The sequence below is a fragment of the Primulina tabacum genome, chromosome 3 (assembly GCF_025594145.1).
Source record: "Primulina tabacum isolate GXHZ01 chromosome 3, ASM2559414v2, whole genome shotgun sequence".
Classification (NCBI taxonomy): domain Eukaryota; kingdom Viridiplantae; phylum Streptophyta; class Magnoliopsida; order Lamiales; family Gesneriaceae; genus Primulina; species Primulina tabacum.
The window spans coordinates 21240722-21255257 of NC_134552.1; the positions used below are offsets into that span (position 1 = coordinate 21240722).

General features: G+C 40.7%; 1 non-coding gene across 1 annotated transcript; it reads left to right on the top strand.

Annotated features, from left to right (window-relative positions):
- The first annotated feature begins 12077 nt into the window (after positions 1-12077).
- On the top strand, positions 12078-12183 carry LOC142541191 (small nucleolar RNA R71). Its single transcript, XR_012819258.1, has one exon. It is a non-coding gene; the product is annotated as a small nucleolar RNA R71 (small nucleolar RNA).
- The last annotated feature ends 2353 nt before the right edge of the window (positions 12184-14536 follow it).

The window sequence follows — 14536 nt, forward strand, 5'->3', positions numbered from 1 at the left end:
GTCTATGTAAATTATAGATCCACGAACTATGCTACTCGTTCCTATCACAAGCTATTTTCTCGAACTCACTCGCAATATGAATCGTTGTTAAAGTTAGCTATGCTCTAACAACACAATGAAAAACAGTAACACAATCAAGAATAAACCAACAATTGAAATATGAATTAACTAAATCAGAGTTTGGGGTAGGATCCCCTTAAATCCCAACAAATATTTAAGTTTAGCTTCTCGAATTCATAATAAACATAAACACAACAATGTTTAAAAGATAAAAACTAAATTAAAAATAGTAGATTTGACGAAAGACGCAACGACGATGCCCGGAAATCTTTGAATCTTCAACCCAAGCGCAAAATCCTCTCCAAGGCTTGTGGTGGCTGCTGAATAATCCCTAATTTTGTCCAATCCCCTTTCCATATCCTCCCCATCCAGAATTAAGGGAAGAAATCGTCCAAAAATCTTTCCAAAATTACAAACGCGCCCGGGAGGTTATAAGTTTCCGCCCGGGCGGATGACTTTCGCAAATCTTGAATCAAAATTTTAATTGACGCGCCCGGGCGGACATAAATTTCTGTCCGGGCGGATGACTTTCGCAAATCTTGTTCTTTCTCACACCTTGCAGGCACCCGGGCGGACATAAATGTGCGCCCGGGCGGATGACTCTCGAATTTTTCCCTTTATTTTCAGTTTATTCAGAATCACCTGCATTTTCAATCAAGGGATTTATGAGCAACAAGAAAACATAAATTATGTCAAAATAACACAAAATGCATGCAATGTAAACGATAAATGCAACACAATGAGCTATCACATTGTAAGGCCCAGGGCCGAAAAGAGCGGGGGGTGATCGCCGGTGACATGAGGTTGCACGGACAATGAGCGGCTCCTGGCAGGCTTCTAGGTAGAAGGAACATGAATGAACCGATCCCACACCGAAATGAGGGGGATTCCGAGACTGTTCAATGTAATGGACTGTACAGTTGAAGAAGGCTTAAAAAGATTTGATATGTACTACTCATATCAAGAAGGTGCATCTTCTTTTCGGTAGCTCGTCACATAAGAACTCTAAAGTTAAGCGTGCTTGACTTGGGGCAATTTTGAGTTGGGTGACCTCCTGGGAAGTTTTCCAGGGTGCGTGTGAGTGAGGACATAAGCACGCTGGAAAGACTCGTCTTGGTACAGTAAGGATAGTCGTTGAATCTGGAACGTTACAGTTGGTATCAGAGCCGACCTCTATTAGTACGGTGTGGTTTGGGGACGAACCAAGCGGAAACTGGTGGGCATGTGAGGCCCGGGGCCGAAGAGGGCCGGGGGTGATCGTCGGTGCCATGAGGTTGCACGGACAATGAGCGGCACCTGCAGGCTTCTAGGTGGAGGGAACATGAATGAACCGATCCCACACCGGAATGAGTGGGATTCCGAAACTGTTCAATGTAATGGACTGTACAGTTGAAGAAGGCTTAAAAAGATTTGATATGTACTACTCATATCAAGAAGGTGCATCTTCTTTTCGGTAGCTCGTCACATAAGAACTCTAAAGTTAAGCGTGCTTGACTTGGGGCAGTTTTAGGATGGGTGACCCTTTGGAAAGTTTTCCAAGATGCGTGTGAGTGAGGACATAAGCACGCTGGAAAGACTCTTCTTGGTACAGTGAGGACAGTCGTTGAATCTGGGGCGTTACACACAGAATAAGAAAAACACGTAAAACCCACCTATATCAACCCCCAATACTAACCTTTTGCTCGCCCTCAAGCAAAATAGGTGACATGACAAAACGGGACAAGACACAAAGTAGCTCGACAGTAAATTCATAATCATCAATTAGCCTCAGTGAAACTCAACATGTTCCCTTGTCGATCAACGTAAAAGCACAACTGTTCGCACTTTCCTTGGTCTAGACATTGTTTCAAATAAAACCTGAACGTGTATGTGTGTCTCCCAACTCTTCACCTCCCATGCATGCATTTTTATTTGATTTTTAACAATTAAAAATCCATGGACTTAATTTAATTATCTCAAACAAATTTGAGACTAATTAAACATTACTTGAATTTACTCAAGTCACTAGTTGAATAATTATTTTACTATTGGGCTCTACAAGACCCAATATGATTTAATTAATTCAGCACTTGAATTAATTTAATTATTTGGACTCTACAAGGCCCACTAGTGTTTAATTAATTCAACACTTGAATTAATTTAATTTAGTCCATAATAGTGTTTATGAAAATCACAATTTTCAAATACATTATTTATTTGGCCAACTTTTAATTTAGGAACACTTCCATAAATTAAAAATTACATTTCTCTCATAGAAGTCATACTTCTATTTTTCTTACGCTTATAAACTCATTTATAAGTCGTTCAACACATTGAACTATTTTACTTCCCAATGGGATCTAGAAAGCTAGTACTTGTGTGGCCCTCAATGGTTCATTGATACAACTAGCCGTGGGTTCACATCTCCATGTGATTCGGACTAAACATGTTCTTATATAAGCATACCCCAATTGCTCCATTCTTACTTATCAACTCCTTGATAACAAGAATGTCAGAACTCAAGTCTGATAGTACCCAACCAATCATGTTAAACGCCTAGCAGCATCGCTTACATGATTCCCTAGGTATCAAATGATAGTGCCTGCAAGAACCATTCAATTATGGTTAGCGTACAGTACGGTCCCTTCAACTCATATATCCCGACCGATTCGACAACCATTGGTATATCGAGAGTTGTCAATGAATCGATACTATGTGTCATGTCGTAGTTGCATCGATGGTGTAATCTATGAAACCCCTTTCATAATTACCACCATATTCTGATCAGAGATTTCAACCTATATACACATGAGAACACATAGGATATCCATACCCGAAGGTAAGCGGTGAATCCCCGACTACAATGCATCGACTCCTATATGTTTCGACAGAACACCCAACCTTGCCACCTGATGACCCCATGAGAGTTGGTAAACAAGTCAAAGTGTAATTCTAGCACATAGAGTCTCAATGTTGTCCCGGGTCATAAGGACTAATGGTGTACAACCATAAACTAGGACGTTTCCACTCGATAAGTGAGAACCACTTGGAAAGTCCTTTATGGAGGGTTGTTCAGTGCACTCTACCAGGAGCACCTATCTGCATGCTCGGACATCACAATGTCCCCTACCAATGAAACATGGTACTCACATCGCAGATACTAGTCTCGAACTCGAGCGGCCTATATCCTTCTTAGCGGCGGCTGAATCGACTAGGAACTGTTTAGAATATACAGTATTCCAAATATGAGTTTCATGATACTCATCATATGAGCATCTCATATTCTTTCTACTATGTGTATATTCAAGGGCTTTATCTATGCAACTAGCATGAGTATTCAGATAAAGATGTGCCAATAATAATTTCAAATATTATTAAAATAAAGATTGTTTATACATAGAGTTTCATTGTGAACACTCGGCCAACACTTGGTTCGACGGGCACCTACTCTAACACAAACCTCTTCGTTCCCCACTTTGATTTTAAATTTTCACAATCTTATCATGCATGCTTCTAGTTCTAACATTCATGTGAATAGAATTTAATGTTTTAAATAAAACTTCATGTCTTCACCACAGTATGTGCTAAAGAAGTGCGAGTTCACGATCGACAGGGCATGTCTCATCACCTCTTAATCATCCTAGGCTAACGCATACTACTTCGAACACTGTCGGCTGACACACACACCAATGAAAAACAACTAAAACTAAATGCCAACAAATATAACCAACAAAACACTAAAAATGAACACACAAAACAACACCCATCCACCCCCCAATACTAAAGTCGAGCAGTGTCCCCAATACAACAGACGATAGAAAAAGAGACAGATAGTTCATAACAAAATAGATGCAAGATGACCTAAGCATGCAACAGAAATAGAAATAAACAAAAGGATCTAAACGAAATGAAAGAAATAAAAAGAAGGGACAGAAGTGACTCCCCTCTCAAAGATCATCCTCCACGTGCACCTCTGGGGGAATGACGCCAGCTTTTGGCTCTGGTGCATCGGCATAGTGAAACTGAAATGGTGGCGGGAAAGCTGGCATGGGTGGTGGCAGAAGGGCGGGGTCAATACCACCGTGGCTCAGGGACAGACGCAACATGGCATCAGTAGCAGTCTGATATGTCTGACTCATAGCCTGCCACTGTAACTGATGATCAGCGAATGCAGCAAATTCGTCCATCCGATCATGAAGAAGCTGACGTCGAGGTCGCGGGGCCGGTGGTGGGGGCTGCTGTGGCAGTGGATCGAAAGTCAAGCTGTCTCAAATAGGGCCAAACTGCGGGAAAGCCTTCCGTCGTACTGCTATTTTCTGTAGCCAACTAGCGTCATCAAGGGCCTTGGTCGGTGGCAACCATTCATCATCATCCTGAAAAATGACCCCAGCGCCTGCACACAGCTCAGTGATGATGTGGGCAAAGAATAATGCCACATTCGGATTATGAGTGCTCAACTGGATCTGGGAATGAATAATCCTACCCACATTGATTGGCAACTAGGCCATCAGTGCATAGAGCAACACTCCCCTCTTCCTCTGTACTTCGCTAGTGTGCCCGACTGGCATCAATCGTGTGGCCAGAAATGCATACCACATCGCAGCCGAGACTAACAAATTTTTCTCGGCGAAACAAATGTACGATCCAGGTGTCTTCCACGGAGACCTCGAATAGCAGATTCTGCGTATCATCAGGTCTAAGTTGGGTTCTGCTGCCCATGCCACATATACCGAATCATCCACAGTCGGTGTCTCAAGCACCCTATTAATTTCTATCGAACTAAAATCTACCAGCTTTCCTCTCACAAAGGCTTTGCTATCGCTCCTCTCAGCCGCATTAGCATTGAATTCCCTCACCACCGGTGCCACCGCGGCTTGCGGTTGGCTACACAATTTTCCCCATCTTCTATTCACAATTTGATTTATAATAAAGATGTATTGCACAAGTTGGAAACCACGTTCTCGAAGCTGAGCTAGATGAATTTTCGCATGTTCATAGCGTTCCCTCGCAGCAGTATTCACAAAGAACTGAGAATTATGAGATGATGACGAAGAAGCATCGTGACTTACCCGAGCTTTCTTAGGCGCCATCGTTGATGCTTTGTGAAGAACAAGAAGCCCGGAGTAGGAGGCGTGTTGTCGGAATTCAATGGTGGTTGGCAGCTGCAGCGGCGGCCTGAAAATGGCAGCGACGGCCGGAGAAATTCAGTGGTGGCCGGAAAATGGACGTCTTGATGCTTGGTGAAGGTGAAGATACAAGATTGTACCTGAAATTTGCACAAAACAATTGATTTGAGCGAGATTGAGAGAGGAGGGGCGGAAAAATCGAAGGAGACGGCTAGGTTTCGAGTGGGGAGAAGAAAAGAAAGTCTGGTTTTTAAAAATTTCAGCGACCCGCTCGGGCGGACATAAAAGTGTGCCCGGGTGGAAGCTTCACGGCTTTACACCATTTTTTATAATAAATAAATAAACACATAAACTAAAATAATAAACTCGAATTAAGTAGGGAAAAGAGGTAGTTCTCAATTTATAGTCGTGAGCTTGACTGTCGGTCAGTTTTAGTTCAGATTGTCCTGGAACCGGGTGATTCCAAGTTGTGGCGCAATTGTGCCACCCATGTAGTGCTTCAGTCGCTGGGCATTGACCGTAAATGTCCCATCCTTTCCGTCCTGCAGTTCTACAGCTCCCGATGGGTATACTTTGGAAATCATGAATGGACCAGACCATCGCGACTTCAATTTTCCGGGAAACAGTCGCAACCGGGAGTTGTAGAGCAGGAAATTTTCACCTTCTTTGAATTCTCTTTCGATGATCCGCCTATCATGAGCCTTCTTTGTCTTTTCTTTGTATGACAGTGCGAGATCCTACGCCAGATTACGGAATTCCTCCAACTGATCCAGTTGAAGCAGACGTCGTTCACCTGCATCAGTAAAGTTAAAGTTTAGTGCTTTCGTTGCCCAATATGCCCGATGCTCTAACTCTACAGGTAGATGACATGCTTTACCAAACAATAACCTATATGGTGTAGTGCCTATAGATATTTTGAACGCAGTCCTATATGCCTGAAGAGCATCATCTAACCTTACAGACCAATCTTTTCGACAGACACCTACCACTTTTTCTAAAATCCGCTTGATCTCTCGGTTCGACACTTTCACTTGACCACTCGTCTGGGGGTGATAGGGGGTAGAGATCTTATGTGTAACACCATATTTGCTCAAAAGTTTTTCAAAGAGTTTGTTGCAAAAATGGGTGCCACCATCACTAATGATTGCTCGTGGTGTCCCAAACCTGTTAAAAATATTTTCTTTAGAAATTTTAGGACCACTTGAGCATCGTTAGTGGCATATGCTTCTGACTCTACCCACTTAAACACATAGTCAACCGCCACCAAAATATACTTTTTCGTGAACGAACTGGGGAACGGTCCCATGAAGTCTATCACCCACACATCAAAAACCTCACACTCAAGAATATTATTTAATGGAATTTCATGACGGTTAGAGATGTTACCTGTCCGCTGGAATTTATCACAGGCAAGCACATAAGAACGAAAATCTTTAAATAAAGTTGGCCAATAGAAGCCTTATTCGAGTACCTTAGATGCCATCCTTGTTGGTCCAAAATGACCACCTACCTCACGGTTATGGCAATAGTTGAGAATTTGACCAAACTTCTCCTCTGCAACACACCTTCTTATCATAGAATCTGCACAAATCTTAAACAAAAATGGTTCCTCCCAAAAATAATATTTCACGTCAGAGAAGAATTTCTTTCGTTGGTGAAACGATAGATTGGGTGGTGATGTGCCTGTGACAAGAAAGTTAGCGAAATTTGCATACCAAGGACAGTGTCTCACCTCAAATAGCTGCTCATCAGGAAACCAATCATTAATAGCATGATCAACACAGTCATTACTAATCAGCTCCAATCTAGACAAGTGATCCGCTACCACATTCTCGCCACCCTTCTTATCCCTTATTTCGAGATCAAATTCTTGTAAAAATAAAATCCACCTAATTAGGCGTGGCTTTGCATCTTTCTTAGCCAGTAAATATTTCAGTGCAGAGTGGTCTTCGTAAATAATGACTTTGAACAAAACAAGATATGAATGAAATTTGTCAAGCGCAAATACTACTGCAAGTAATTCCTTTTCAGTTGTTGCATAATTCAATTAAGCCTCGTCTATGGTCTTACTTGCGTAGTAAATTGTATGAAATACCTTTTTTTGCTGCTGGCCAAGCACATCCCCCACCGCACTATCACTGGCATCGCACATGACCTCGAAGGGTAGATTCCAATCAGGTGCCACCAAGACAGGAGTCGTCACCAAGCATGTAATGCCCGAGATTTTATTATTGTAATCTGAAATGATTTATTGATAATTGATATGATTATAGACGGAAAGGATCAGACCGGGGAAGATAAAAGAAGACATGTTATGTGCGAGGACTGAACACCTCGCGCATATGCGCTACCAAGCAGGGCGCATATGCGCGAGGTTCTCTGCGCATATGCGCGACAGGATGCACGCATATGCGCGAGCATGGAAGAGAACCTCGCGCATATGCGCGAAGAGAGGACGCGCATATGCGCGAGCTGAGGAAAGGAAGAATGCCGAGACCAGTAGGTCTCGCGCACATGCGCTGGAGGATGTCGCGCATATGCGCGAGACATGCAGATTGAAGATGAAGCCACGTTTCTTTACCATGCAACTTATATATAATATAACTTTATTCCTTCAGCTTTGGCAAGAAAAAAGAACGAGAAATCCCTGGGAAAGCTTCGATTCCTTTTGATACTAGAATTTGGTTGCGAAGATCCGCCCATTAGAATTTCAATCCGGCTGTAGTACCGTGTTCCTCTCGACAAGAACTTCAACAGGACGTAAGTTTTATTACTTTCTGATATGGTTCGAAAATATATTGTTGGGAGAATCATGATATGACTGTTATTATCTGTTTCTGAGATTGTTGTCATTGTATAATCGAAACTGGATTGAAGAACGGATACCGTATGAAATTGTTATCATTTTCAGATTGAATTTGATTGAGATTATACAGATTTGATATCAGATTGTGTTTTTGATTGAGTATGAGTTGTTGAGATTTGTATCTGCTGATATTGTATTGCTGGGTATATCGAGAATGTGCAGTTATGCTGTCGAAATAGAATTAGATTGAGTTCTGATTATATCCAGTATTGATTTGAGTTGTATATTGATATTGTACTCCTCAATATTGTCATTGCCAAATTGAGTATTGACAGGCTTCGAATTCGAGACTTCGACTTCGTCAGATCGACAAAAGAAAGGTATAAATCAATGTCGAACCGGGAAGATACGACTTGAGTTAGATCCGATTTGAGTTTCCCAAAATCACATACTTTATTTTATTGCATTGATGTTTGCAATTCATGAGATTGATATGCTTAGTCTATTGATTTATAGCAAAGCATGTATTGAGTCATGGGCAGATGTGCCTAGTCATTGGCTGAGGTGCCAAGTCTTTGGCGGATGTGCCAAGACACTGGATGTTTGGTTTATATCGATGTTGCTTAGGAGCAGATCGACTTCTATTGCTGAGATTCGATATAGTGTGCCAATGTCCAGGAACCGGGATCTCTATATTAGAGAAGAATCGAGTCAGAGATTAAGAGTCGAGAGTTGATTTACAATTTTTTTATCGATTCATGTCTTTCAGATTGTGATACATGTTATTGATATTTGTTTCATGCTTTTATATCTGTTTATATGATTGCATGTATACGTTGTTTATACTGGGAATATATTTCTCACCGGAGTTATCCGGCTGTTGTTGTGTTTGTATGTGTGCATGACAACAGGTGAGACAGGATCAGGGTCGAGAAGAGGATGAGAGATCAAGATTAGCATGAAGATCCGGACTTAGAAGTAGATTTGATTTTCAGCACTTGATGTAGTTGTTGAACACTAGTGGATCTGAACATATGTTGTACAAGATTTGTACTTTACTTTCGATAATTATTTCAGACTGATTATTATATGTTGCACACTCATGTATTTTTAAAAAAAAAAATTTAGACCCAGTGTAATTAACTGATCCTAATGATGATTAAGAAAATGAATTAGGTTTGGGTCCCCACAAAGCGCTCCTTCAACTCCTCGTATGCCTGCAGACAGTCAAAATTAAACTCAAAGGGCACATCTTTCATAAGTAAAGAAGATAGAGGTTTGGCAATTTTAGAAAAATCTTTGATATAACGCCGATAAAAACCAGCGTGGCCTAGAAAACTTCTAACTCCCTTTATTGAAGCTGGTGGTGGTAGGTTCTTGATGACTTCTATTTTAGCTTTGTCTACCTCAATCCCTTGTTCCGAAATCTTGTGCCCTAGGACAATTCCCTCTTGTACCATGAAGTGGATCTTTTCCCAATTAAGCACCAGGTTTGTCTCCTCGCACCTTCGCAACACGGAGCTCATATTCTGCAAACACTCATCAAACGTTACACCAAAGACAGAAAAGTCATCCATAAATATTTCAAGAAAAGTTTCAACCATATCATGGAATATAGCAGTCATGCAGCGCTGAAATGTAGCAGGGGCATTACAAAGACCAAAAGGCATATGGCGAAAAGCAAATGTTCCATAAGAACAAGTGAAAGTGGTTTTCTCTTGGTCCTCAGGTGCAATAGTGATTTGGTTATACCCTGAATAGCCATCTAGAAAACAGTAAAACTCACGCCCCGCTTGTCTCTCCAACATATGATCAATAAAGAGAAGGGGAAAGTGGTCCTTACGGATGGCATCATTCAACTTCCTATAGTCAATACATACTATCCACCCTGTAATAGTCTGCGTGGCAATAAGTTCATTCTTTTCATTAGTGATCACCGTAATCCCACTTTTCTTAGGCACACATTGAACATGACTTACCCATGCACTATCTGAAATAGTATAGATAATACCTGCATCGAGAAGCTTAATAGTTTCGGCCTTCACTACCTCTTGCATCTTTGGATTGAGTCGTCTTTGAGGTTGCACGAGGGGTGAGTACTTTTCTTCCATCAAGATTTTGTGCATGCAGATTGATGGACTTATTCCCTTGATGTCCGCCACTTTCCAGGAAAATGCCTTTTTGTGCGCTTTGAGAACTTGCAACAATTTTTCCTCCATAGCATCTGTCAAAGCTGCAGAAATAATGACAGGTAACGTGTTATTCTGACCCAGGTATATGTACTTTAGGTGCGAAGGCAATGGCTTGAGCTCAAGCGTCGGTGGTTCCTCGATGCTTGACTTTGGAGGGGTCAAATATCTTCGCTCTCCTAAATCCTCCAGTCTCATTCTCATTGACTTTCTCCATGGATATTTGGCATTAAAGTATGCCACTGTTTCAGCTTTTTCTTCGTCCAAGTCTTCCTCCTTCAATTCAGTTGTGAGGGTGGCTTCCAATGGGTCTTTCATGGCATCATGCACAAAATTACACACAAGTGAATCCACAGCATCAATTCTAAAACAATTATCAATGTGCAGTGTGTGCTTAAGAGCATTAAAAACGTCAAAAGTAATTTTTTCCTCGCCCACTCGCAATCTCAACTTTCCTTTTTGAACATCAATCAGGGCCTTGCCAGTCGCAAGGAATTGTCTCCCTAGAATCAAGGGCATCTCCACGTCTTCCTCCATGTCAAGTACCACAAAATCTGCAGGAAATATGAATTTGTCCACCTTTACCAAGACGTCCTATATGACTCATCGCGGGTATTTGACAGATCTGTCTGCTAGTTGCAAGGACATCCTTGTTGGCTTAGGTTCTCCTAATCCGAGTTTCCTGAATACAGATAACGGCATAAGATTAATACTCGCACCAAGATCACACAAAGCTTTATAAAAAACAACATCACCAATCATGTACGGAATAGAAAAACTCCCTGGATCCTTAAGTTTCGGTGGGATCTTGTTTTGCACCAAAGCAGAGCAATTTTCAGTCAGAATAACCGTCATGTGATCCTACAATTTTCTCTAGTTAGCTAAGATTTCCTTCATAAATTTGGCGTAGCTTGGCATTTGCATCAGAGCATCAGCAAAGGGAATATTGATGTGCAATTTCTTGAATACTTCTAAGAACTTACCGAATTGTGCATCTAATTTCGCCTTTCTCAATGCTGCAGGAAAAGGTGGAGGGATAACGATTTTAGATTGTGCAGTGGGTGCTGGTGTTGAGTTAGAAGACTTACCTTTTCATGACTCAGTCTGTTCCTCCGGTACTTGACTTCTTTCCTTTCCTTGGACTTTAAAACTTTCCCACTCTTCAACTCGATGGCCGTCACTTGCTCTTTTGGATTGGTTTCTGTGTTACTTGGCAAGGTGCCCGGCTCTCTACTTGCTATCATCTTTTCTAACTGTCCAATCTGATTCTCTAGCCCCTTTATCGACGCATCTTGGTTTTGGAGTCTAGTTTCAGTAGATGAGATGAACTTAGACATCATCTGCTCTAAATTGGAATTTTCTTCTCTAGGAGGGTCAGATCTGTACATTGGTTGTTTCCCATATTTTTGTCCTCCCTGTGGTCGATTCTGACTGTTTTGAACACCCCATGAGAAGTTGGGATGTTGCCTCCATCCAGGATTATATGTGTTTGAGTACGGATCATTCCTTGGACGGTTTTGAACTCCCACTTGATTCACTGATGCCCCTTCTTGCACATAAAAAGGACCACTGTCTTGACAGTCCTTAATATAGTGTTCTCCTCCGCATTTTTCACAAAATATCTCTTGCAGACGCATAGCCGTGCCACCTATATTCATACCATCCAGTTTCTTGTTCAAGACATAAAGTTGTGCAGTAATAGCGGAAAGGTCAGTTACCTGGTGAACTCCTGCGCTTCTTCGCTGGATGTTCCTTTCAGATTGAGGATGATAGCTGCTAGCAGCCATATCCTCCAATAACTTGTATCCTTCCTCAGCAGTGTTTCTCAAGAGGTTTCCACAAGCAGCAACATCTATCATAGTATGATTAGGAGTAAGCAAACCATAGTAAAAGGTTTGAACAACTAACCCAAGTGGCAGTTCGTGATGAGGGCATCATCGTAATAGATCTTTGAAACGCTCCCATGCTTCATATAAAGACTCCTGCTCGAATTGAGCAAATGTAGTGATGTCTGCCCGCAGCTTCATGGTCTTAGATGGAGGAAAGTATTTAATGAGAAACGCTTTCGCCATGTCCTCCCATGTGGTAATCGAACATACATGTAAACAATTTAACCATGCTTTAGCTTTGTCACGTAAGGAGAAAGGAAATAAACGCAACCTAACAGCATCATCAGAAACTCCATTAAATTTAAAAGTATCGCAAATTTCAAGAAAATCTGCGATGTGCGTGTTTGGGTCATCTACTGCAGATCCTCCAAACTGGACTGTATTCTGAATCATCTGAATTATAGCTGGATTGATTTCAAAGTGGTTTGCCCGCACAATAGGCCTCACAATGCTGGGGCGTGATCCATCCAAAGAAGACTGGGCATACACTAGCATCGGTATGCGACGTGGCATCTCAACATGTCTATCATCATGGTGTTCCTCCTCATGCTTGTGCTCGTGCCTCTCCATCAGTTCCTTCAGTCTCTGCTGCTGTCTTCTCCTGCGGAAAGTTCTTTCAATTTCAGGGTCGAACTGCTCAAGCTCCACATCAAGTGACTTTGGCATGCACTAGAAGAGATATCTGTAATAGAATATGGAGTGTTAATTTAATAAAAATGAAACAATGCTAAAGAAAATAACTAAAAATAAAATTGTGAATTAACAATCCCCGGAAACGGCGCCAAAAACTTGATCGAACAAAACTTGCAATGTGGAATCCTCAATAAAATACAGTTTTGAATGCTCGAGATTTTATCGCAAGTGCACGATGTCAAGTAATAGTATAATGTACGAGAGTACGAGTATCATTCCACTGAAAACTGTATTTGACAATTATTATTTCCAGTTATCAAATCTTTAGCAACGAAATTTGAATGGTTGTTTATTACTACTATGCTCAAATAAACATGCAAATAAAAAGATTCAGGAATTAAATAATGAGATATACTATCTAGAATGATTGATTAAAATTCAATGAAAAATGGATTTGTTGGGAATTTCAGTTCACCTACCCCTTGTTAATTTATTAATTCCTTCAATATTGATTGTATGCTTCCGACAGAATTTCCTATTCAATTGAACACGCCCTCTCGAGCTATGCCAAACTAATTCTACTCAATGAAGTAATTAAATATCTTTATTATTTATCAAGAGTGAATCGCATATCGATCTATGAAATCCCCTAGTTTTCGTCCTACTGGACTATGACTATCGGCGCGTATCCAATTTTATATGTGTATATAAATTGTAGATCCACGAACTATGCTACTTGTTCCTATCACAAGCTATTCTCTCGAACTCACTCGCAATATAAAACGTTGTTAAAGTTAGCTACGCTCTAACAATACAATGAAAAACAGTAACACAATCAAGAATAAACAAACAATTGAAATATGAATTAACTAAATCAGAGTTCGGGGTAGGATCCCCTAAAATCCCAACAAATATTTATGTTTAGCTACTCGAATTCATAATAAACATAAACACAACAATGTTTAAAAGAAAAAAAATAAATTAGAAATACTAGATTTGACGAAAGACGCAACAACAACGCCTGGAAATCTTTGAATATTCAATCCAAGCGTAAAATCCTCTCCAAGACTTGTGGCGGCTGCTGAATAATCCCTAATTTCGTCCAATCCCCCTTCCATATCCTCCCCATCCAGAATTAAGGGAAGAAATCGTCCAAAAATCTTTCCAAAATTACAAACGCGCCTGGGCGGACATAATTTTCCGCCAGGCGGATGACTTTCGCAAATCTTGAATCAAAATTTTAATTTACACGCCCGAGCGGACATAAGTTTCCACCCGGGCGGATGACTTTCACAAATCTTGTTCTTTCTCACACCTTGCAGGCGCCCGGGCGGACATAAATGTGCGCCCGGGTGGATGACTCTCGAATTTTTCCCTTTATTTTCAGTTTATTCACAATCACCTGCATTTTAAACCAAGGGTTTTATGAGCAACAAGAAAACATAAATTATGTCAAAATAACACAAAATGCATGCAATGCAAATGATAAATGCAACACAATGAGATATCACATAATAAGAAAAACACGTAAAACCCACCTATATCAGATTCTGATGAATTTACATGAAATGATTTAGTTAAAGCATTGCATGATATGGTAAAAGAGTACTCAAGACTTTCTCAGTCATTCGAGGAAGTTAAAATTGAAAATCAAAACTTGAAATATCAAATCAGTAAGTTCACTTGCTTGCAAGAAAACAACTGCATTGATCTAGAAGTTGAGATAAGTAAATTGAGAACTGAGAATGACAGAGTAAATGCAGATTATCATACGATGATGTATGAAAATCAGAAGCTATCGGTACTGGTGAATGCATGGAATAAGTCTTCTGTTTCATTAGAAAAGATACAAGA